Consider the following 26,878-nt stretch of genomic DNA (forward strand, 5'->3'; position numbering starts at 1 on the left):
AAGAAAATGATACCCCCGGTGTGTCTGCACTTTTATAGATTTAGCAGTGGGGACGCTAGTCCTATAAACGGTGACCCTTATTAACCATTTCCTAACCAGTGATAGGAATAGATGATATTCACACAATTTTAAAATTACCTAGAGGCTTAAACTACATAATTGAATGCATTTTTAATGTAGAATTCCTTTGTACATCTTTACCTTTGTCTATATCTGTCCTTGTGCTACTTTCTGATTATTATTTGCTTTTTTTTTTGCAGTCAGGTGACTGTTGGTGCAGGTTATGTGGTGGGTGTAGATTATGGTCTTCCACTCTTTAGTCTCCATGCTGCTTACACGTCTAGGTAAGGACTTACCAATGGTAGTTTAAAACTTCTCACCTTTTTTTCTTTTATGGATGTGATACATTTTTTTTGCTTAGGCTGGAATGTACTTTTGATGACCAATCACAGAGCAGCTTTCATTTTAAGAGAGAACTATAAGATATGAAAGCTGTGCTGTGATTGGTTGCTATGGGTAACCAGGACAGTTATTGTATGTGTTGGGCCTTGTTACCCCAGGAATGTGTGTACATGTGATAACTGGGCAGTTTGGCTTCTTCACATGGTAAGGGGGAACCACTGGGGCAGATGCATCCATAGGGGCAGTTATTGGACTATCTTCCCTTATGACTGTGTGATATGTGATGTGTACAGACCCTGTATGGACCCTGATTCTCAAACCAAAGAAGACACAATAAATACACAAAACGCACTTCATTGGGAATAACATGGCCAAATCTTTTTTTATAACCCCACCCCATGGCAGACCCCCGACTCACGAAGAGTCACCCCTCAGCACTCAGGAGAGGAAAAACCCCCTGTGGAGGAAACCTCTAGGGAAGCCATGGCTGAAGGGTCGCCCTTCCTCTGGGCTTAGAGGGTCACTGCCAATAAATATCTCTCCCCCAATTTATAGTGGAATAATTTGGCTGATCTGGTGGTGGATGTCCCTTCCTCCCTCGCAGCTCCAGGTCTGAGGCAGACAACCCCTTGAAGAGGATGGCGGCGCTGTGGTGATGAGCCCTGGGCTGATGGGGCGTCCCTGCTAGAACCTCCAAATCGCATCAAGGTAGGTATATTGTAGGTAGTCAAGCTCAAGGTCCAATGGCACAAAATGGCAGCGGGCACAGCAGCGCGCCAGATATTATGGAACCTTCAGTAATTATGACATCAGCACAACATCTGTGACCACTGAGGGCGTGTCTACACGTGTCATACATTGTGATGTCACACACAGGGAGGACTCTGAAGGATTGGCTGGCAATATATCTCACTATAGGTGAAATAAAGTGTCATTGTACCTTTTATTAGTAGTGAACTCATAGTATTTCATAGTAAATGTCTAATTTTTTAGTATGGACCCCATTGCTGTTTTCATCTATTTTGCCTGAATATATACATTTATGATTTGTTATCTTGACATTCTGTTATTTGTACTGAAGACTCGGTGTTAGGGTACCTGCACACATTGTGGAATACCTTTTTGCCGCGCATAATACCGCAGCAATGTTGTGTATGAGATTAATGTCCATCTCATACACACAGTGCAGAAAAATCTGCCACGGAAATCTGTGGATTTTCTGCAGCAAATAAATGACATGTCACTTATTGTTGCAGATTGTTGTAAGGAAATCACTCCTTTTTAATGTCAAGCCTAATGAGTATAATTTAACCCAATTGTGCTAATTACCCTTTCTACTGTCACATGGGTCGTCTGGGCTAGAGCAGGAGAGAACTGAAAATACTTACCAACTACACCAAAATTAGGTATGAAGCACTTATCATGGATCAGAGGTAAAGCTGGTGAAGGTCATGAAAGGTCCTATTTTACTCCGTTCACGACTGCCATATGGCTATATACATTCCAATTGCACATACTGTGCACAGATAGCATGTGTATAGATATATCTTCTAAACTGTGGCATCTAGAAACACAGTTCTGGTGTCCTTTTAAAGAGGAAAACTCTCATTTAACATCAAGATTGTGTTTCTAGGTGTCACAGAACTCTGTCTCTGTTCCTCCGGTCTGGGGGGCGGCCTAGAAGTGCAGCAAGATCAAGAAGATGCTGTTGGATCACTCAGGAAGATCTGAAAGTGCTTGAGAATTCGTCGGAAAGTAAGTTACAATATTTTTGGTTTTCCTGCCCCAGAGCTTCATAACATAAGCTGATTAAAGTGGCCAACCCCCTAAAGTGTTCATTATTTTGGATATCTGTAAGTGATCCTGCGTATAGACAGCTATTTTTTTGCCCCATGCTCTTCAGAGAGTATTCATATTACCGTGTAGAGATCACTCATCAAGAAACTGTGGAACCAGATCCATGGCAGATGATGATCAGGTAATGACTGGAGCAGAGTAATTCTGATAAAGTCTTAGGCTACATGCACACCGCACCGTAGCACGGCAGGCACACGGCAGTGCGGGGAGAGGAGGAGGAGGTGAGAGCAGCTCACCCCCGCCCCTCTCCATAGGAACATATGGGCCACAGCGCCGTAATACGGGAAAAGATAGGACATGTCGATAGGCCGTATATACGTCCCCCATACATGTGTGTGAATGCAGCCTTACCCAAATGGAACAAACCTTTCACCTGTATTCCTGTAATTCACGTAAGAAACATGGAATTGGGGATATTAATAATATAGTTTGCTGGCTGCCATCATTTCCACTGCTGTTTCCATCTGTTGCCACCTTTCATTTCTTTTCCTCGTAGTTATTAATACAATTCTCAGTAGTATAATATATAATTATGAAGTAATGACGGAAAGGTACAATCGCAGTGATGAAATATTGAATTCCAGGGATGAATAAGACCTTTGTGAACTTTTATTATATCACTAAGTAACATTCCAGCTAAAACATAATAATATACAGCAAAAAATGACTTTACCTAAACTCTTAGCAGTTATAGAGGCAAGACTAAGAGCTTATACAATCACAGCAATAGAAGATGAAATAAATTCAAGGGCTTCAAAATCTTTCAGAAGTTCTGTGGGAAAAACAGAATATACAGAATATACAGTACCATGAAAAGAATTAACTCTATGACCTAATCTGATATGGTGGCTGAAGTGACCAGCACTTGCTCCTCCACTGATGCTTCTACTTTGTGGTTGTTACTATTGCTATTACTATGTTTAATTGTGAAAATTTTTGTTTATTAAAAAAATATATATTTTTGTATTTTTTTAAATTATCGTTTTGCCTCCTCAGTACAACATAGAACTTACAATATCTATAGACATACATTTTCCAGAATGGCACAAGAAAAACCATGCCTCTTTTGCTACCTTGTAAGGCAGCCCCCTTACCATCAAGCATGACTTTCAGGAAGCCTAATGACATGGGAGTAAAGCCAAATTATATATTATATATTGTAAAGCAGCAATTACTATAAGTCTCCTTAATTGCTATGTGAAGGGCTCTTTCACATTGTTGTTGGGGCTCAGCTTTGTCTTCGTTTTGCTTCTGTTTTGTCTCCTCATCCACAAAAAAGGTTTGACATTTCTTTGAAAACATCACACATGATTTTTCATCTTCATCAGGGAAAAAAACCCGATGTTTTTGCAGACCTGTAGACCTCTATTGCCTTCCGTGATCCACATCAGTGAAAAAAATAGGACATGTTTCACCATTTCAACGGATCAGTGAAAATACAAGCCAATGTGAAAACACCCATAGAAAACAATGGCTTTGTGAAGCATCCGTGGAAATCACTGAACTACAGATGTGAAGAACCTACACCAATGTGAAAGAGACCTTGCTCCCTGACTCACTGTCTATGAACCTTATAGTAAGAAGCTGTTTACCATAGTAAAGGCTCTATAGAATTACATTTTTACTTTTAGCACTAGGGGCAGATATACTGACAATATAATCTAGGGGTCCTGGAGCTGAAGAGGTGCCCAAGACAGCGGTGAGATGCAGACAATTTTCTAGAACCAGCTCCTAAATAAAACAGAACTTTTGAGGTACCAGGAAGAATCAGAATGCTGATCCACATCTTTCCTGTCTTTGTTAAACTGTATTAGCGTCCAGAGGATGCCAATACAGTTTGGAGCAATGGCATAGCAGGGAGCTACAGACTCCCTACTTTGCCATTCAGAACTATGTATAAAGCCAACCTCTAAACATAGTTGTACTTGAACTCTATAAAGGCCAAATCTGCCCCTGTGACACATTTATTTCTACCTCGTGATTTTTTTATAGATACAGCACCACTGTTGTCTAGAGCTTGTGTCTGGTACTGTAGCTCAGTCCCTTTCAGTCATCAGATGTAGTTTAGCTTTACTTGAACACTAGGGTTAAGTCACTCTCAGGGCCGCATCTGCCATGAGGCGAGATAAAAATCTCGCCTCAGGTGGCAGAATGCGGATTCCTGTAAAGGGCGGCGAAATTCACTTCTCTAAAGTGGATGATTCGGGTGCCCGTTAACGCCCGGATCGGCCACCAGCTAAATAAATCGCGCCTGTCTCTTTAAGACACAGGCGCGATTTATATGCGGAGTGACACAGCGCCTATTCGGCTGCTGTGTCGCTCCGTTCTAAGCAGCTACACGGGCGTCATAACGTCACGCCGGCTGTGTCACTGTGCGGAGCCGCCGCTCACTGGAGAGCCGCATGAAGACCAGAGCCACACGCCGAGGGAGCAGCTGCCTGCAGGTGAGTATGATTTTATTATTTTTCATGTAATTTCGTTAATTCTTTGTGGCTAATAAGGGGGAGTGGGGAGGTTTTGTGTTATTGTGGGAGGGGGGGGGCTGTATGTATTATATGGGGCCATAATTGATCTATACCGGGGGGTGCTGTATACATTATATGTGGCCATATTTGTTTTATACTGTGGGGGGGGGATATATTATATGGGGCCAGAATTGTTTTATACTGTCGTGAGGTGTCGTGTTATCATGGGAGGGGGGGAATACTGTATATATTATATGCGGCCATAATTGTTCTATACGGGGGGGTGCTGTATACATTATATGTGGCCATAATTGTTTTATCCTGTGGGGGGGGGATATATTATATGGGGCCAGAATTGTTTTATACTGTGTGTGTGTGTGTGTGTGTGTGTGTGTGTGGGGGGGGGGGGGTGTATATATTATATGGGGCCAGAATTGTTTTATATTGTGGGGGGTACTGTATATATTTTATGGGGCCAGAATTGTTTTATACTGTGTGTGTGGGGTGGGTGCTGTATATATTATATGGGGCCATATTTGTTTTATTAAATGGGGGCCATAATTGTTGTATACTGTGGGGGGAGGTGCTGTATATATTATATGGGGCCAGAATTGTTTTATCCTTGGGGGGGGGGGGTGCTGTATATATTATATGGGACAAGAATTGCTTTATACTGGGGGGGGGGGGGTACTGTATATATTTTATGGGACCAGAATTGTTTTATACTGGGGGGATGCAGTATATATTATATGGGCCAGAGTCATTTATACTGGGGCGGGGGGTACTCTATATATTATAGGGGCCAGAATAATTTTATACTGGGATGCTGTATATTTTATATGAGGCCAGATTCTTCTTTTTCTGGGGGGGAGGGGGGTTATATATTTATATGGGGCCAGATTTCAGCTGGGGGGTAAACAGTATATTACTAAGCTGGGGGGCTGTTTATGGGATACAATATATTACTAAGCTGGGAGCGGGCTGTATATGGGGTACAGTATATAACTAAGCTGGGGGGCTGTATATGGGGTACAGTATATTACTAAGCTGGGGGGCTGTATATGGGGTACAGTATATTACTAAGCTGGGAGGGGGCTGTATATCGGGTACAGTATATTACTAAGCTGGGGGGATGTATATAGGATACAGTATATTACTAAGCTGGGGGGTGTATATGGGATACAGTATATTACTAAGCTGGGGGGCTGTATATGGGATACAGTATATTACTAAGCTGGGGAGCTGTATATGGGATACAGTATATTACTAAGCTGGGGGGCTGTTTATGGGATACAGTATATTACTAAGCTGGGGAGCTGTATATGGGATACAGTATATTACTAAGCTGGGGAGCTGTATATGGGGTACAGTATATTACTAAGCTGGGGCGTAAACAGTATATTACTAAGCTTGGGGGCTGTTTATGGGATACAATATATTACTAAGCTGGGAGCGAGCTGTATATGGGGTACAGTATATAACTAAGCTGGGGGGCTGTATATGGGGTACAGTATATTACTAAGCTGGGGGGATGTATATGGGATACAGTATATTACTAAGCTGGGGGGCTGTATATGGGGTACACTATATTACTAAGCTGGGAGGGGGCTGTATATGGGGTACAGTATATAACTAAGCTGGGGGGCTGTATATGGGGTACAGTATATAACTAAGCTGGGGGGCTGTATATGGGGTACAGTATATTACTAAGCTGGGGGGCTGTATATGGGATACAGTATATTACTAAGCTGGGGGGGCTGTATATGGGGTACACTATATTACTAAGCTGGGAGGGGGCTGTATATGGGGTACAGTATATAACTAAGCTGGGGGGCTGTATATGGGGTACAGTATATTACTAAGCTGGGAGGCTGCATATGGGATATAGTATATTACTAAGCTGGGAGGGGGCTGTATATGGGATACAGTATATTACTAAGCTGGGATGGGGCTGTATATTAGAGGGTGCTATATATTCACATTGGTCAGGGGAGCACTGTATGTAAAATCATGTAACATAATAACAGGGTGGGATACATTAGTTATAGGGTTCAGATTACTTTGCATCATTTAAACCAAATGTTAGGGGTCTGTATTAATAAATTGGGGGTGTTGTATATTGATTGGTGCTGTGTATGCTATAATTCCAGTAGAAATATATATATAATGATGTGATGTTTTATATGTGGGGAGAGTGCTGTCAGTTGTGTTGTGAGGGGTATATATTATTTAGGAGCGCAGTGTTGTTATCCAGAAGACTTTATACTGTAAGTGACTGTGGTATTTTTAGGGACGCTAGGAGGAGATGTGCTGCACGGAGCTGAAGAAATCCGGCCGTGAATTCAGAATTGATACATCATGGATTGGAGAACCCGGAATAAAGTCCTCCTGATGGAAGAGATTGTCATCTATAAGGTACTAGATGCCACTAATGACTCCCAGATCCTGTAGTCAGTCACGCAGTGTCATGGAGCTGCCTGTGGGGATGTTAATTGTTAGTAAAGTTTTCAGCATTTACTTAACAGGGGCAGCATTTTAATATTCGCCTCAGGCAGCAAATATGCTAGAATCGGCCCTGGTCACTCTGATAATTGCATAGTTTCCAACAAGCTGTTTGCTAAGCAGAAACAATACCACATGAAGGATAAATCTCAGCTATGGTTACTGAACACAAATTACTACATTCAACTGCTATTTTAGAGACCGCATTGTTGGTTTTAAGAAGAGAGGATTAAAGTTTTGTGAATATTAAAACGTTCAGAAGTTGTAGCTAGGCATTTCTTTAACTGGGGCAATTACTTAGCTTGCTGCCCTTTCCTCTATTGAAATACCTTTGCGAAGGCAAAGTGACATGTTGGCGTCCACCTTGGCTTCCAACCCACTAATTCCTAATATATATACATGACACCCCATCTGCTATAGGCAATGATCTGTTTAAAAGAACGTTTCATGCATACTTAATCAAAAATGGGATGATTTGACACAATTTTTTGGATCATTGATCACTGTATGTTAAACCACTGGGTCAACGGCCAAAACCTCTAGACTAGGCTACTGGAGATGGAATAGCTTATGTGTACTTCATTATGCAACACCCCTGCCCATGTGTAGGCAAGGGGGTAGTTGCGAATAAGGCCCTCTTCTTGGCAGGATCCATATAGTGAGTCTGATCAACTTACCCAAGGGATAATGCAGGGATATCTCAGGTAATCTGCAGCTGTAACCTCTGCCTGGATAGGTAATAGTTAAGTGAGCGTAGAATGTTATCCAATTATGTGGCTGTATGGTTAGCTGGAGTGTGATTGGAGAGGTGCTACCACCTGACCAGGAGGATAAAACCCCAGGGCAGGGAGAAGCACATGGTCTGATTCCAGTCCTAGCTGGTCTTAGCACATGCTCTAGACCTCATGGTCTTTCTACAGAGCAGCAGTCCAATCTGCAGAGACAGAGGGAAGAGAGAGACAGTGTTAAGTACTGACACTTAATCCCAGGACCCTGAGTCAGGAGGCTCTAACCAGAGCTGCAGCTTCCACAGTTTGGACACAGCTCCATCCAAATTCTCCCAGCCTGCATCTACTACCAGGCTGGTGCACTATTCCTGAGGACCACTCTCCACGACCACTCCAGTACCAGAATCTGCTGTTGATTGTTTAGGCCCGTTGCCTGCTACCTGTTCAATAAAGAACTGTAAGTTGATTTGCACAACGTTGCCTCCGTCTGATCCCTGGATACGGCTGTCCACCACCACAGGTTTTCCCATCCATTACCCTAGGGACCTTTCTTACAGACACTTAGGGGTTGCCCCAGGGAGAACCAGTACATCAGCCTTTCCCTCCATATTTCTTGCACACACCACCTGCTGGAGATGTGCCACGCTGCAGGACAGCCCTCCGTGACATCAATGTGCCCTAGGCCACAATCACCAGTCACTTCGGTATTCTGGGCCCCGGCTGCCTCCAGGCCCACAAGAAAAGGCTAGGCCCCGGTGGGGAATGTTGCAATTACATAATAGAGATAGAGGTTTATAGATAACCCAACATGAAACAAGTAATGTTGGGACCCCTCTTGTCATAGTAATGCAAAAATGGAAAGCTGTTTAATAGATTCAAGTGGCTGTCAGAATCTATAAGCTGTTCAACTGCTTGACAACATACTGGCAGTGGTTTTTAAGGCCAATTTCTGATGACAGATTCCCTTTAAAGAAAATCTACCATCAAAATCCATCATGATAAACCAGGGGCACTTCCTCATAGATCCAGGCATCGTGACTGGGGTAATCTTCTTATGTTTGTTATCTGTGGCCTCCTACCTTCTAACTTTTAAAATGATGCTAATGAGCCAAAAGGGCTATGGGTGGCATTACCAGAGCCCCTCCTTGCTCTGTCAGTGATGGCAAACCTTTTTGAAACTGAGTGCCCAAACTACAACCAAAACCCACGCATTTTTCGCAAAGTGGCAATGCAACAATTCAAGCAGTAACTTATTACTACCTGCCGTGTCACAGGTTTAAATTGTATAGGCACTTGAGGACACCAATACAGTACAAAGAAGGAGAAAAAGTTTGGATTATCATTGTAGTTTCTAGGGTCCTGGGCTGCCTGGGACTGCAAGAGGCCTTGAGTCCTGTATGGTGAACCCTGCCCTGGGGAGATGGCGAGGGTGCCCATATAGAGGGCTCTGAGTGCCACCTCTGGCACCCGTGCCATAGGTTCGCCACCACTGTTATAGGCTGTTACACTATCTCACCCACCCCTCTGCTCCCTGGCACTTCCCTCTCTTCCTGCTGTAATCTCACATCAGCAGCACTTAGTGATATGGGGGGAGGGGGTGCTGGGTGAGCAGAGGGGGAGACAGTGTAACATCCTGTGAGGTGACAGCATGGAGGGGCCATGGATAACAAATATATTAAGATTACCACAGTCGCAGTGTCTAGATCTGTGAGTAAGTGCCATTGGTTTATCATGATGGGTTTTGATGGTCATTCTTTTCTTTCTGTTTCTTTTATTGTGAGCCCCATATATGTTGCTCTATTACCTGCATTATATTCTGGTACTGACAGTCAGGAAGTTCTGTACTGGAAGTGACTTCCTTACTTACCCTGAGTATATGGCTGGTAGAAAAGACATTGAGGAAGGTTTTTTGAGACTGCTGTTCAATAATAATGAGAATTTCTCCCAGAGGGAAATTTTGTTGTCAAACACAACTATCGAAGTACAAAATATATTACACACACATGTAAACATAATATAAAATATATACAACACTTGACCACAACATACAGATGAAAGTGATTTCTTAATACGCATTTCTTCTTGTACACTTAGTAGATGAGCAGATTTCACATTGCGACGAAAAACCAGAATGACTTTTCCAGCTCTGCTACATTTCTATAGGTGCACTAATGCTTATCTTATCTTAAATGATCTGATTATTAAAACACAAAGCAATATTTGACAACTGAACCATGTACATATCATCATGCTGCAATATTCTGTAGCTAGATATGGTTTATTAATAAGTTGACAGAGTGAATAGAGTCTTTATCAGTCCAAGCTCCCTTATATTTACATCTGTGAAGAGTCTTCTCTCAGACCAACAGCCGCCCCTTTATGTCCTTCCTATAAGAGATAATTACTTGTCATGCTATCCTCAGAATACACAAGGAGACCGTTCTTCATGTACCAACTTATGGGAAACAGAACATGAAGGGAAATACAATAATTGTGCAGCGTTGGATAGAAGCCAATGTACTGAATATAAGTGCCTGATATACAATATTCTTTTATCATTAGTTTCAGAAAGGCTTTTATGTGAAGATTAATTACATGGAGAGATTGTTCTCTAAAGCTGAACTATAATGAACATTCTTAAGGGGAATCTTGTCATCGCTTTTGACTATGCAAAAATCTATGTAGTTGGTTGTAGAATGACCTTGAAATATTAGAAAAACTTTTAACTCAGGGTTGCAGCTCTGCAAGTGCTACATCCTGAAGAGCTATTTGCTCCGTGCATTGAGCTTCTCCAGTGCCTGTGCTCTCTGCACTTACTGACTGCTGCATTAGTCAATCAGAAGTCTGCTGCAGCTTTAACTCATAGAAGAGTAGATGACGACTGCGATGCAGCTCCATAGGGAGAGCTAAGACATGCCCCAGTGTGCAAAGTCCAGCTGCAATCCTGGAATATAAATGCATTCTTCATAGCCTTGCTGCTACTAAAAACACACTTATAGTTTTAGGGCCAATAGGGCTAACACTGGCTGCAGCCTTGTGAAGCCAACATTTACCCCCAAAATTGTGGCTCATTTGTCTCAGTACCTGTACTATACAACATATGTTGGACTCAGCTTTCAGCACAGACTCTTTATACAATGTAAAGCCACTACAACCACTTTTTAAGAAAAAAAAATAAAAAAACTACATTTTATCAGTACTGCGAAATTCTCTACTACTTTGCATTACTAAGGTTGAATTCACTTATCCATATGAAGCAGCCATGGGCTAGCCGCAAACACGGCAGCTAGGTCCAGGCCACCATAGACGTGCTTTGTGTGCGGACCACAATCTGATCTCCTGCGACACAATCCCCTGTCACAGTGGTGCAAAACCCCCAAAATTTTTTAAAAAAAAGTGCGATCCGCAGACCCTTAATAAATAAGCCCCATTGTGACTCTCACACTTCGTCCGAGCCGGGCGGTTGCTCCACAAAAGATAGGGCAGGTCCTATTCCTGCCCTGATTTGTGGCGAGTCCGCTCAGCTTGCTATGGCTTGTGGCTGCATAGCTGTGCATGTAGTCTAAGAAAGATTAAAAAAAAGTCTCTAGTTCTCTAAAAATAGATGTTTCATGAAAAGCTCCTATCTCATTTTGATAATTTTTTACAAATTTGTTTTTATTTTCTTTTGCCCACCCTTCTCTCCATCATGAAAGATCTGTCTGAAGCAGAAAAGATACGGATTCCATTTGGTGCATGCAAAATTGCAAATTCATAACAGACCAATGAATAGATTCTCTCAACTCAACTAATAACCCTGTATTTTGCTGATGAACTAGAAAAAGCCATGTTAGACCTGGTCCAACCATGCTGAGCTGATGAGTGAATCATGCTCTGCACACAGTATATCCCATTTACCTGTTCCATATCAACAGCATCTTACACACTTTCTATTGTGCAGTGGTGTAAGCCCTTGCTGTGTAAAATAAATGGTGGCATTTATATCTGCGTAATCATATGTAATGAAGAAATATCTATGCTGGATCATCACTGACCAATACATTACCTCAGTGGTGTTTCTATCTCAGTATAATAAGGCCTAGGCCTGGAGGGGCCCTGGAAAATATGAAATGTTCCCACCTCTTATCCACCCACCAATAAATAGGTGAGGGATTAAACCAGTGGAAGAGGACCTTGGGAGCCTATGCTCTGAGGTAAAAGATAAAACTAGGCCCTACCAGTACTGTTTCAAGATGGTGGTATGTATCCTTCCGGAGGGGTGGAGAGCCAGACGTTCAAGATGGCGCCAAGGAAACCTACCACCATGGATCCCCCATATCTTTTATCATTTTTAATTGCCCTAATATGCAAATTTACTAAAGAGGAGTAGCCGGAGCTGAGGCTACACAGTGCAGCTACTCCATGCCCAAGTGCCTCTTGTGATCTACCTACTAATCCAACCCTGCAAAGCTGGGTTCTATGCAGGCCGGCAGCTGCGCAGCGTTTGCTCCGATGCTGAAGCTACAGCACATAGATGCCTGCTTCACAGACTAGTGTGCACAGTTCCTCCTAGCTGCGCGCTGAAGATGGATTGGTCTCAGGTTTCAGGAGGCCCCTGAGCGACAGAGCCCTAGTGGGTACCTTTGTAGTGAACTCACGTGGCGGCATAAAACATTGAGAAACTAAGACAGTCTCCCGTTCCCTAAAATATTCCCTAGTTTATCAACCCAAACAGCCCCTCATGGTTATTTTATATAGCCCCCCCTTACCCCCTATGGATTCATTAGATACAGTCCTCCATGGATTCCTTCTGTACAGCCGAATGTGGCCCCCCCAGCGGCTATGGGATCCGGCACTTGCCCAGGTATGACCAGTGCTGGCACCGGCCCTGAGTAGCCGCCCCGTGTAGCCTCAGTTCCACGCTCAGCTACTCTATGCCCCAGTAGCCTCTTTAGTAATTTGCCTATTAGGGCAATTAAAAATTATAAAAAATTTGGGGGACTAAAGAATTATCCATAACAAGGGCTATCCTGCTATAGATTAGATGAACCTGCCACTGGATCTACCTTCATAGATCCATGGTGGTAGGTTTCCTTTAACACCCAAAAATCCCAGAAAGAATTAGTAATTTCATTTGATGGAAAATGTACACTGCATCTGGGCACTCCCATGTTCTCACACATCTAAGATTTCCTCAGGGTCATCCGATGAAGCATGGGAATAAGTCATAGACCTCTCTATCTGCATTCGATGACACATCAATGAAACTTCTCGATTTCTAAAGAGGTCATATGCCATTGTTTTCTTACCTTGGTGGCTGTTGTAAGGTACTGGTGGCTACTACAAAATATCTTCCCTTTTGGCACTGACACAATACAGGTGACAGGGAGAACAGTCATGAAAAATCCTTTTCTCTCAGCGCCTCTCCGCTGCTCTCTAAAATGCCAGCATTTAATTGTGAAAATATAATTTCCGTAAATAGAAGCTGAATGACAAATACCAGTCATCTTCAATTTGCTTATAACATCACATTGTCTGAATTGTAGCTATTTGTATTATAGAGAGTGAGATTTCTCATATTGTCAGAGTAAAAAGTCTATTATAAGACACAGAGGAGTTTATCTGCTGTGGCTATTTGGCTGCAGAACATCGCGCTACACTGAGTATTCAAGCTGTGTAATTATAACTCCATGATGACATGCTCATTCATGTATCACTGTGCGCGTATCATGTATCCCATTGATTCTCCAGGCTTATTACTACCTGCCGCGAGACAGAATATGGGCTCGCCTGAAAGGATCCTTCATGGCACATATTAACTCTGCATGTCGCTGGGATGTGCGGCTCCTCAGCATCCTTTGTATATTGAGCCCTTGTGTCTGAGGACTTAAAAACTGGGTAAAAACAATTCAGAAGTTCTGATGATAAACTTTATATCCTTAGACTGCACGGAAATAACAAACTACAGAGTACAGATGATAAATTCATTACCTATAAGTCTGGACACTCAAAGTATATGATTTTTTTATTCACATTTTTAAAAATTTTAATAAATAAACAGAATCTGACAGTTAAAAGAACCACCATTACACCCCTCCCCCATCCACACCTGTAGCCAGGCAGCCACTAGGAATTTGGGGGCTCATGACTGGAAGATTTTTGTGGGCCTGCCCACCCCCACCGGTGTTCAATCCCACATTGATACATAAAATTATACACATTTTTTTTTACCAAAACATTTTTGAGCCAGACACATGCCCACTCAGTATACAGATAGTATATAGATAGCCCTTGCACGTGTCCACTCTGTATATAGATAGCCCCCGCACGTGCCCACTCAGTATATAGGTAGCCCCTGCACATGTTCCCTCAGTATATAGATAGCCCCACCAGTCCACAGTCAGCCCCCACAGTTCACAGCAGATGTCCCCCTTTAATGAAATGTCCATCCTAGATGCCCCCTTTAATGAAATGTCCTACCAGACACCCTTTAATGAAATGTCCTGACAGATGCCCCCCTTTAATGAAATGTCCTGCTGGATGCCTCCTTTAATGCAATGTCCTGCCGGATGCCCCCTTTAATGAAATGTCCTGCCGGATGCCCCTTTAATGAAATGTCCTGCCAGACACCTCCTTTTAATGAAAAGTCCTGCCAGGCCCCTCCCTTTAATTGAATATCCTGATAGATGCCCCACTTTAATCACATGTCCTGAAAGACACCCCCCTTAATAATATATCCTGTTGGACGCCTCCCCCTCTGGCAAAAAAAAAAAATAATTAAAAAATTAAAACTTATACTCAAATTCGGCTTCCCAGACCCTGTGAATATGTTTTCTCCGCGGCTCTGTCTTCCTCGTGGCTCCATATTCAGGCACTTGTGCATCACTATGACGTGTCGGTGTTGTGGCCACGTGATGTCATAGTGTAAGGGACCACGTGGTGCATGCAATATGCTGTCACGTGGTTGCAACACCACCGCGTCATAGTGAGACGCCAAGACCGGAAGAACAGAAGATGGAGCCATGGAGCCACTGGGCCAGGGAGAGGAAGCTGAAAGTTAAGTATAGATTTTTTTTCAGATAGGGCCCGGGAATGGGGGGTTTAGAGAGTAATGTGAGCCCATCGGCCCCCCTTTTGATGGGGGGGGGTGCAATTGTAATAGATGGGTTAAAATAAGACAGCCATGGGTCTTCGTTTGACCTGAGGCTGTCATAGTAGCAGATTACCGGAAGCTTTGGCAGCGACGATTGAAGACAAGCAGCCGGCGCATGACGTAGGGCTTTGATGTTAATCGGCACTGCACGCTTGCAACATATCTAAATTTTTAAGCCCCATTTTTTTTATGAAATTAGGATTTTTCATGCCTTTTTTGCCAAGGTATGATACATGGATCCAATGTGTTTTTAGGTAAACAGACAAACATATGATAAGGAAATGTTCCTTGGAAAACAATGGATTCCAGAATGACATTGTCACTTACACCTGGAAATATATGGAGATATCACTGCTTATCTTATCTGACATGTAATTTATCCAAGTATATCACATATATCTTTGTGCAGTGTTATCTAGTTCTGGATTCTGCTTTTGCTTTTTCTTCTCCCGTAGTAATGAAGATAACATTGTATTTAGTTTCATTTTATAGATTGTGTTTTTACTAAAATTCTGCTTATGCTTCTAACAGGCACATATGAAGCATTCCTTTCTGAATTTCCAGGCTCACCATTGACTTTACTTTCATCTGCATCCACCTGGAATCTGTCCAACACGCCCTATCTAAGAAGGTCATTTTTATTATAGTAGTTGTAGCACCAACGCACGTTATCACCTATCCACAGGGCAAGTGAAAACTAATCGATTGGTGGGGGGTCTGACTGCTTGGATCCTGATAATAGGGTCCTAGAGCAATGAATCCTAAATAGAAAAGTGGTCATGCACTTTCTTGAATTGCCACTCTGTTCACAGAAGGGAAACATTCCTTCATTCTCATTACTGGTAGACAAAACCAACACAATGACCCCACCCCCAAAACTTTGGAACATTGGGGGTTTATGCATTACTTGGGATGTTTTCAAAAAGTCCCATAAAAAGTTTCCTAATTACTCCAGTCCCCTGCAGGTGTATGTGCTGGGGCATTTTATGCATTTTGTGACTTAGATCCTAAGAACATGTATTAATGGGCCAAAGCCACTTTAATGAATTTGATGGGCATGGAAGCTCCAGAAAGAGACATGAGGGGGTATTTGTCATACATCGGTGCTCGTGTGCCTACCTATGATAGCCCCGCCATCCCTCTGGGCTTTGGCCTCTTGCTGTATCCGGCAGTGGGCTAAGCAGTGATCATTTCTATGCCAGGTCCTACCTGCCTTAGGAATAAGCACCGCTGGCGAATTTTCACATATGAAAAATTGCCGGCTACCGCCAAAGGCCATGCCTACTTTCTTGCCATTCACGCTCCCCTTCTCGCCCATAGTACCCCACCTAGAGTGAAGGATCTGGCCCAATGATAAATAACCCCCATTGCCTCTATTTCTTCTATGCTAGGCACAGAAATTGTGAGCGTGCCTACACTCTATCTGGATCTTGGTCTAAGAAAGTTATAGGGTTATAAAAGAATCCCTGTTGATTAAGGCTAGTGAGATGGAGGTTGCTTAGAGGGGCAGTAAATAATCTAATTTGGCTCGGCTTGCTATGGAGAGGGGAGTGTTGAGCAGCGCTCAAGGCTCTTTCCCCTCCTGCACCTAGCGTAATACTGCGCCCAGGTACAGCCCAGACGAGAACACGACCATGTGCATGGAGACTAACATCATCCTTAGTATAATTGTAAAAGTTGATTTTAGAAAGAAGGAGCCCATTAAGAACAAATATAAGATTACCACAGTCACGGTGCCTGAATCTATAGGTAAGTGTCCCTGGTTTATCATTATGGATTTTGATGGTAGATTTCCTTTAGGAAGAGAAAAGGCTCCTACCAGAATCCTCTGTTGAAGATTGGACATGTTGTACTGTACCATGTCTAATTCCTGTCTTACCACCGATAGTCTATCACAGGAATAAAGACCTGTTTGCCATGGGAGAAACATCCATCAGTATATTTTCAATTGTTCAGCAATCACTTTAATGTTTTTGCTGTGAACACAAAGATGAAGAAGCACTAAGTTTAGCAAAAATTCCAAAAATCCCGCACTGGAGTTGCTTCACATAGGATGATCTAAACCTATTTTTGTGTGGCCACCTACCAAGTCAAATTTTCTAAATTCCTGATTTTTGTGACCACTTGAGTGCACACATACACATACTGTACTATGGCTGGGATCTCTGCCCCTGCTCTTGGTCTCCTTCACATATCTGGTTCTCCAGACTGGCAAAAGGCCCAATCCTGCTTAGTATCAATCAGTGTCTAAGACTTCTCCGTGTGGTCATGACCCTACTCTGAGAACAAATGCTGTCAAATGCTGCAATTAATTCTGTGTTGACAGAATATAATGTGAAAGTGATTGCACTTGAGTGTGACAGCCTGACATTTGCTATACATTAGAGCGACCCTGATGTGACCAGAACTGCTGACAATGCCGTATTCAGGCACAGTCTCATTAATCTCCATGTGCTACAACTGTAGAAACTTTTTCCAAACTTTCCATGGAAGCCAGTCATAAAAAGTATTAGCCACTTTAAGATTGGAAGCCAAACAACTTTTACTATTTGGATGGAATTACCGCTGTTTCCAGGAATATAATATATGTGAGCTTTCCTTAGGATATCAATATTTGATCAGTGGAGGTTCACCTCTTATAGACTGCCATGGGTTTCATGTCCCCCTCATTGGGCTGTACATTTGATAGTGGCAATGCCTGGCACTGTAGCTTTATTCAGTTCACATGCAGTACCAGATATGGTCACTAGTGAATATCCAGCAATTTGTATGACACTGGCATGACACCTCAGTTATTTTTGGTCAAATATGATAAGAATATTTCATAAGAATAGAAAATTTTAAACTGTGCAAGTTGGGTTTCACTCTGATTGCCTGAGTAATGCATTACAGCAAGCTGGTGCAGCTCGAGGAATATAAATTAGTCTATCATTCTTAGGACCCATTCACATGACCGCATGGAGGCTGGTGATATGGCTGAACAATTTGCTGCCAGATCACGACCCCATAAAGGTCTTCAGCACCCGGTCACGGTGTGGTGAGCACTAGGTGTCTCACTGCACTGTGACTGAGCTGGGCGGCCACCATGCAATACATTGGACATGTCCTATATATTGGCTTATTATTTTGGCAGCCGCTATGAAGAGGGGAGGAAGGAGGAGGTCTCACCTCTCCTGCACCCAACTGCTTGCACGCCAGGGTTATGGGCCAGGCGAACACACATTCCTGTACAAGGGGCCTTACAAACATATAATAGTTCATTTAATTAACTTAATAATATAGAAGATAAGTTTCTGTCGGACCCCTGTGGCAGCCCAGGAGATGGGTAGTACTGTAACACTCCAATTTCTTCCGGCTCCTTTGAGCCAATAATATAACACCATAGGTACATTATGATATCTAAAACTGCATTAAAGGGCTGATCCTGTTTTAAAAAGTGGTTGGGGGAGAGGTATTAAAGGGATTGTCTAGTCACAAAACGTAAGCCCCTGTTCACACAATAGGAAATAATTTTCTGATTGGTGGGGGTTTCAGTGGATCACAAGAACGAGGTCCATTATACTCCAGTTCCATTCTAAAAGCTTACAGCTGCAGGTTGGTCATGCGCGCTGTCACTCCATTCACGTTCTATGGAGCTGAAGGAGGTAGCCGAGTATGCCGTTCGCTATCTCCATCAGAGCTATACAGATGAATAGTGCAGCAGGGCAGATGTGTGCAACAGGAAGGAATAGGATATTTTAGTTAATTTTTGCCCACATGTCCTCATCAATTTAAAGGACATCTACCACGAGAATTACTGGTGGTAGACTGTCACCAATGTAGTGCTCGTTACCTTAGGGGTTAACCGGCACATTTTTTCTTATCTTAAGGAACGCCGATTCACTGAGGAAACAACTTTCAAAAATATGCTAATTAAATGGAGCCGCTGAGGCCTACGTCAGCCAAGCGCCTCCTGCCTACGTCTGCTACTAAATTATGCATACCCCCTTCATAAAAATTCATTCCTTGTACCATGACCAACCTGCTGTCTGCTGTGATGCGTGCTTTTGCTGAAAAAACAATTATACAATTATGATAATGAAGCTCTATCGCTCATTTGATTGCTCCAGCGCTTTTCCTCTCACATTTGTTATGCACTGCACCAGAGGATGATGTGATCACAGTGTTATCCCTGAGAGGCAGAAGTTATCAATCCCTGCACCATCCCCCACCTGCTGTGTATGATTCATCCAGATCATGTTGATTAGCCCTGTCTTACAGTTTAGAAGGCTCCGTGCGTAATGTGTTTATGTAGGAACCCAGCTTTACCAAGGTCCTGAATTTTGTTACATTTTTTTTGAGCAAAACCACTCAACTCGAGGATTGAACAACATATGTGCCTGAATCAGTGTAGCTACAGCACTCTCAATGTATGTTTGGTTCATAATGCATCAAATCATATGGTAGATTTTTTTTAAGGATGGCACATTTGTTTGGATCATTTGGTCTGGATTCCTTTTTCAAAGTATGTTGATCCAGGAATTTGCTCTCAGTGTCATTTGTAGAAGGGAAGGAATTTTTCTTTTTAAATAGAGGGAATGGCCCACATTTATCTGGAATAGTCTGTCTCTAGAGTGAGCAGAGTGCGCCAGATTCATGAAATGTATTACATGGGCCTACATTTATTAGAGTGTTTGTGCCAGTTTTCTTTCTGACTTTACATTAGAAAGGTGTTAACTTCTTGCACTTGTGTTTATAAAGTGTCTAATCCAGTTTTGTGTCGCGGCTGCACTGTGTCCGACAAAGCAGACGTGCGCCACAATTCTGCTGCAAAGACAAAGTGCACCAAAAAAAGTGGTGCAAACTTTCAGCCGCAACACAAAACTGGCGCAGACACTCTTGATAAATGTGGCCCATTATCCTCAATTCCCAAACCCTGTCAATATGTCTTTGAAATATGGAAAGAAAATTAGAGGAACACAACAAGAACATAAAAACTCCATTTACCTTTATTTTTGCAAAACAAAAATGTCCTTATTATTACCTTGTATCTCTTGGCCACTGTTTAATAGAATAAAAAGCAGCGCCAGTGTTTTCAGCGGGCCAGGAAATCTGTCTGAGAGGCCTGACACCTCTGAGTTCAAACAGCACAACTGGCCATTGTCAGAGGCTCCAGCGTATCACTTCTGTCAGCACTCAAGTGCGTTTCTGCTGATACATTTTGAGGGTTCATCCTCCCCTTTATATTGTGCCAGGAAATGGACCAACATAGCTCTCTGAAGCAGCGGCTGGAGCCCGGCGCAGGATGCTGATATTGTGCATTCTCTAAACATCTATCCATAAATGTATGGAAACCTTCCTGTGATAGAAGAGCCCTGGCAGCAACTAATATGTGTCTGCTGACAAAGACACATCTAACATTAAAAAATGTCTGCGGTCCAAAAAGTGTGTTATTTACCCCATTGTTTTTTGATATTTCAGAGAATAACCTCATCCCAATCCCCTAGGGCAGTGGTGGCGAACCTATGGCACGGGTGCCAGAGGCGGCACTCAGAGCCCTTTCTGTGGGCACTCGGGCCATCACCAGAGATGACTCCAGGTATCTTCCTGCAGTCCCAGACAGCCCAGGACTTGCTGTGCACAGAGCTAATTTAAAGTGACAGCTCTACCTGGGACTATCGGAGGGAGTGGGAATGTGTGGACAGATCTGGATTATCATTGTAGCCCGTGCTCTGGCCCTGATAATTCTTCCTGTTTAGGGGATCCTTGAGGGAAGCAACAATGATCATCCAAATTTCTCCTATTTTCTGCTTTATTGGTGTCCTCAGGGTGCTGATATGAATGAAAGCTGTGACGCATAAATCACTAATTACATTTCTGTGTTGATAAATAAGTGGGTCTTGGTTGTAGTTTGGGCACTCGGTCTCAAAAAGGTTCTCCATCACTGCCCTAGGGGTTTCTTTTTTGAAATAATTTTAATGCGATTTAGTCTACAATCTTTATAACCAAGGCCTTCATCCTATAAAACGCAATTTATTAACATATATAAAGCGTTTTTTTTTTTAAACTTGTTTTTTTTTTTTTTTCACTAACATACATATAACATTCCAACATAAATTGGGATTCTTGTCTTAACCAAAGCAGGTTATTTTAATTTTATTTACAGTCTATAAAGCGTTTTTTTATTCTTGATTGAATTTGCCATAACATAGACAGAGATCTTGCTTTTCCTTGTATTTTGCATCCTGATCCAGGACAGAAGAGTTTTACAGTTTGTTTGTTTCCCTTTCACACCCTATCGATGACCCTTGGGTCAATTCCTTACCAAGTTGTTTGCTAACTATACAATCCCTATGGAATTCCATCTCACTATTCAGTAGCAAAGGTTATAGGACTGACCAGATCTACCTCTTTCCAAGGGTCTGTAGAGACTACATGGGCTGCAGATAATTTTTTTTACCTTTATATGTTTAGATTAATCAAGATCTTAACCAGAATTTAAAATCAAAGAGGTTTTAATAATTTCTGATATCCGCAAAAACACAGATATGAGAAAACCACATATGAATCCTGGGTTCCAGGATTTCATACTTCAAGATGGGTGTCCACTTTGTCAGATAGATATCATACTAAGACCCTCATTCTCTGAATACACTGTGCAGGCGGTCCCCTACTTAAGGACACTTGACTTACAGACAACCCATAGTTAAAGACGGATCCCTCTGCCCACTGTGACCTCTAGTGAAGCTCTCTGGAAGTTACTATAGTCCCAGTCTGCAATGATCAGTTGTAAGGTGTCTGTAATGAAGCTTTATTGATAATCCTTGGTCCAACTACAGCAAAAAAATGTGAAATGTGAAAAAAATTGTCTGGATCTTCAATTATAAAATATACAACTTCGACTTACCCTATCTTGTATGTAACCCGGGGACTGCCTGTAGTTAGTTCTTGATAGTAAATTCATTTCACTGTAGGGTTATCTTCATGCTTGCTCTGGAGGTTTTGATTCCATATGATAATAAGATTAGCAATGAAGCACCTTTATTTCCAATCTGGCTCCGGAGCACTGGTTGTATGTGATGTATAATATAGATGGACACAACAACACAAATGTGAGCCGAGCCTAAATTTCTGAGCAGAAATTACTGGTTGGATCACATTTTAATGATATTACCTTTCTGCTTTGGAAGCTCACATCATAAAGAATGGTGAATATTTGTAACTTAAATTATTTTTCTTAATTAAAACAGAGAACAAGCCAACAATTTACCATGCGCCATATAATGGAAATGCTGCTTTCCTGTTGACCCTGGAACTACTAAGGACAACTAATTAACTGATAACAACATGGTGTAAATAGGCAGAAGCAATTGGAGTCTGAACACTGACAGTAAATTACTCTGGTAAAACCCCTTACAAGTGGCCCTAATAAACCTGACAATGTGACAAGTTAAATATACTTTCCCTTGATGAAGGCGCACACACCATTAAGTGTCTATAGTGGTGCATACAGGAACATTGTAGCTCAATGACCACACATTAATAATTAAACTTCCCTGGGTACCTAAAATTACTGGAAAAAAACACTTTAGCCTTTTTGAAATATAAATTATATTTTTGTCTCCTTTTTCAACATCTTGAAAAATAAAAAAAAAATAGCGCAAAGAATCTTCGTTTTGAGAGTATTACAAGTATAAAGGCCTGCGGGTGGTTCAGTGTTCCAAATTGCCCCGACAGGTTCCCTTTAAAATGAATGAATGGAATATAAATATACAAGATCTAAATATACAAAAAATCGGGGTATGCCCATCTCAGAATGTATAGCTGTATCAAAGGAATATACTAGAAATGCCCCCACCTATCTATCTTCATGGCCAACAGTGAATGGGAGAGGGTAGCGCATGTTGCAGTCACTACACAGAGGGGGTCATTTATTATGACCTTTCAAACAGAAAACTGGCAGAGTTTTATTTTACTTTCCTTTTTGCACCTCTTGCGCCTTAATTTATGTAGTGTTGGCGATACAATATTGGTGTTTTCAGACACTCTCGACTTGTTCTATCTTTGGATACAAAATTGTGGCAGTATTTGTGAATTTAACAGTTTTTTGGCAGTTCTATTTTTCCGACTTGTTTTGTGGCGCAATTTGTGGCACAAAAAGAGAGCAGCTGAAAGCTATTGTAGGGAGTTCTAATCATTTCAGTCCATGAGCCAATTCATTAATCCCTTGTGCCACAAATTTACATTGCACTGAAAAATAAAGCACAGTTCCTATGCCAAATTAATAAATGCCCCTCAGTGTAGTGTCTTTTGGCCTGGACCAGTTGATTGGTACAGGGTCCGGTTGTTAACCACCATCCAATCATATATTGAAGGCCCATAAAGGATCTACCACCAGGATTAAGGATTGTAAACCAAGCACGCTGATGACGTGATGCCTGTCTTTCTTTCAGCCCTTATTTTTAAGAAGAAAGGCTTTTAAAATTATGAAAATGAGCCTGAGGGGATCAAGTGTAATGGAGCCTGGAGCCCCTCAGGTAATTAGCATAATTGTAAACACTTTTCTTGTAAAAACCAGGGCATGAGACGATAAAAAAGAGCAGATCCCACCAGAGGGGGCAAACACCAGTACATCAGTGCACCTGGTTTACAATCTTTCATCCTGGTGGTAGATGTCCTCTAAACACCTTCATGACCGCCATACAACTATATATGTTGTATTTGCACATACCCAATATAGTTATCACGTCCATAGGCTCATGATAGTGACCCACTTCAAATGGCTATATCTTCTGAATGGTGGAACCTAGAAACACACTCTTGGTGTCACATTAAAGAGAAGAATTGTTTCATAACCAGAGATATCTGCTGTTACAATAAAAAAAGTTCCAGTAAGAATAGCTATTTTTATATACACTTCTCCATTCCTCCGTGTAACATTAACAGGAAATATCTCTGGTTCTGTTAGACCTAGAAACACATCAAAAAGTTTGTTTCCCGATACCACTGTTCAGAAGATATAGGCATTTAAAGTGTGCCCCTCCTCCAGCCTGAATGCAGAATGGAGAAAGAACTGCAGGAATGTGTCCAGAAGTACATCCATCCTCTGCATCTGTAGGTAAACCTGAGTAATAGTGACAAATTGACGTCATACATATTTTTAACATACTTTAGTTAAGGTTTTATTTTTACTACTTATTTAAAAACCTGAATCAGAAAAATTAGAAATAATCATATTTTCTTTAAAACTTTGTGTCATTTGCTCATTTTGTAAAGAAAAAAACTTTTAATTAATAAAACTTTTTTTATGAAGCTAGTCTCACACATCACTAAAAACTGAGTACAAATTGGTATGATATGTAAAAGCTATCCCCCCAAAAAAATCATCATTTAAAGAAGAGCAGAACAGAACTGCAAACATTGACCAGGACAATCAGCCACCAATAGGTTTAAGCCACGGTTAGGATTAGTTTGCCTAAAGCTGCATTCACATGAACGGCTAGCATACATCACGCCTGCTGGAGAGGAGGAGGAGCGATGCTCACCATTCCCATCTCCATAGAAAATAATGCCAAGCCGCCGTTCTTAAGGCGGAAGATAAAGCATGCTCTATCTTTTTTGCAGCCATGGCATGGAAGGGTGAGCACCGAGCTCGGGCACCAAAGGCGCATATGATGGACGTATATCCTGCAGCAAATACGTCCCTTATACGTACGTGTGAAAATAGCCTTATACACAGAGATTCTCTAGGTTGACTTTGGCATTTACCCGGGCACTGAAGAAATAGTTTACCCTTTTTATATCACAGTACAGGTCACCACAAACATTATATACCCACATTTATCTCTTGTAAAAAACATCATCTACTATATGTTTTTAATGACCTTGAATTAAATTGTGCTAAATTATCCTTAATATGCTTAATATATATTATGGGTTTCAGTTCAACTACCAAGTTGTATTGAAATGAACTATCACCTGTTTGTTCTACAGGAAATCCCACTCTTCCGAGGAGAATGGCGATCCAGTGGTAACAGCTGTTGGTAAACAACATCCATAACACATTGAGGTTTCCTCAGAGAACTTCTGTATAACCACATGTACAAACACCTACAACACTGTTTATTTTTCATTTGTCAGGCTGACAGCTGTTCTGAAGGGAGAATATCAGTCCATTGTCTTGTTCCCAACACAACTATCTTTATATGTGTGAAGGTGATGTCACATCCTCCTGGTCCACACATTCTTCATCGAATGCCTACATATAAGAAAGAGATGAGATGAAGATATATGGGATAGATATGACATAGAAAAATATAAGATTCACATGAGAGATAAATATTACCTAGATGTGACGTTGCCGGACATTGGCCACACATCACATTTAGCATGAATTTGGTCATTTCCAGATTTTAACATTCTTTATGATAATAAATATTTCTTGTGTCTGTTTTCAAGAGTGAGGTCAGAAAGAAAATGATTTTACGTTAAACTCATTAAAAAGAAGGCAGCAGAAAAATGTCGGTGTCACAGCCCTACAACCCCTATAAGTAAGCCTTGTCTGAACCTGCACATTCCATGACCATCACTTCTCCAATCTCCAGTCCAGCTGTTTCTGGGGGGCACACAACCGCCTGGGGGCACAGCCGTCTCCTGGCATGCAGACTATGCAGAGTGGAAGCCACGTACAGAAAAAAGGAATTTCAGGACAGGATTTTGACCCCTCTAATTAGGATAAGTCACAAGGAGACTCAAATGTCACATGAGGAGGTAGAATAGCAAGCCATGGGGTGTCATCCAGGGGAGTCATTATAGTCACGTTTAAACTTTGACTTATTGAGATCACATGAATTTAGTTTTACATGTCTGGTTGACTTATGACTTGACTTCTTAAGTTGTACATCCAGATGAAACTTTTTAAGCATAAGGGGCACTGGCCTAATAATACAGACAGTGAAGGAGGACATATTATCTTTATAAGAGGCAGTGGATTTATGAAATGCTATGAGGTCAAATGTTACCCATCTTATCTGTGAGCACCAGAAGAACTTAATCTGAAGACCTGCCATAAGGAATAAGGCGATTTAGCATGCAATAGTTCATGGCGTTTTAGAAATTTCACTAGAAAGTGGCCAACCTTTATAGGTCCCACGTGTTCATCTTCTGGCTGTGGTATTAAATCTAGTTATTTTGCAGCCAAACATTTTTGCAATTTACCGCACAACTAGAAAAACAAAATCTTGTTTTCATTAGCACAAAACTTCATACCACTTACAATCTGTTTCCAGTCAGATCACCTCTTGTTACTTTCATACCTATAAACCATGCAGAAGGTTACAGGAAGCCTTTGAAGGGTATGAAGGTATGAATCATTCCCCCACAATGAGAATGGCACATCCAGCCCCTGGCACATCTGCACAGGAATCCCTGTTTTTATATTTTCCGCATTCTTTCACCTCTTAAATCTATTATTTTGTGAAAACTACAGGAAACACATCTTTGCAATCATATGGGAAGAATCCCAACACAGGCTTAGTCCTCTCTTTACTTGGAGATTCTCTAAAATGAGAACAAACCCTGCCTGCTCCGGGACATCTACTTGTTTTCCCAGTAAGACACAAAAGTCTAGACATTGAACACACAGGCGAGGCCGATAAATCATTTCATTTTAGGTCAGGATGTATCATGGGATCAAAATCCTACATACACATTATTAAGCATACATTGGATCATGAAGGGAAGCATATTGTCAAAAGTGAAGGTCAGTCTGCAGCTTTTTCCTACAAACTGAAACAATGGAATGACATATTTGT

The 26,878-nt window shown here is 41.7% G+C and overlaps 1 long non-coding RNA gene across 2 annotated transcripts; it reads left to right on the forward strand.

Moving 5' to 3' along the window:
* Positions 1 to 523: 523 nt before the first annotated feature.
* LOC140125693 (uncharacterized) lies at positions 524 to 25,431 on the forward strand. 2 transcript variants are annotated; one of them, XR_011854694.1, is made up of 4 exons: positions 524 to 606; positions 1,007 to 1,110; positions 2,036 to 2,157; positions 25,059 to 25,431. It is a non-coding gene; the product is annotated as an uncharacterized lncRNA (long non-coding RNA). The 2 variants fall into 2 exon arrangements; XR_011854693.1 differs by lacking the exon at positions 25,059 to 25,431 and adding an exon at positions 22,316 to 22,389.
* The last annotated feature ends 1,447 nt before the right edge of the window (positions 25,432 to 26,878 follow it).

This window comes from Engystomops pustulosus, chromosome 4, assembly GCF_040894005.1.
Source record: "Engystomops pustulosus chromosome 4, aEngPut4.maternal, whole genome shotgun sequence".
In the NCBI taxonomy this organism is placed as follows: domain Eukaryota; kingdom Metazoa; phylum Chordata; class Amphibia; order Anura; family Leptodactylidae; genus Engystomops; species Engystomops pustulosus.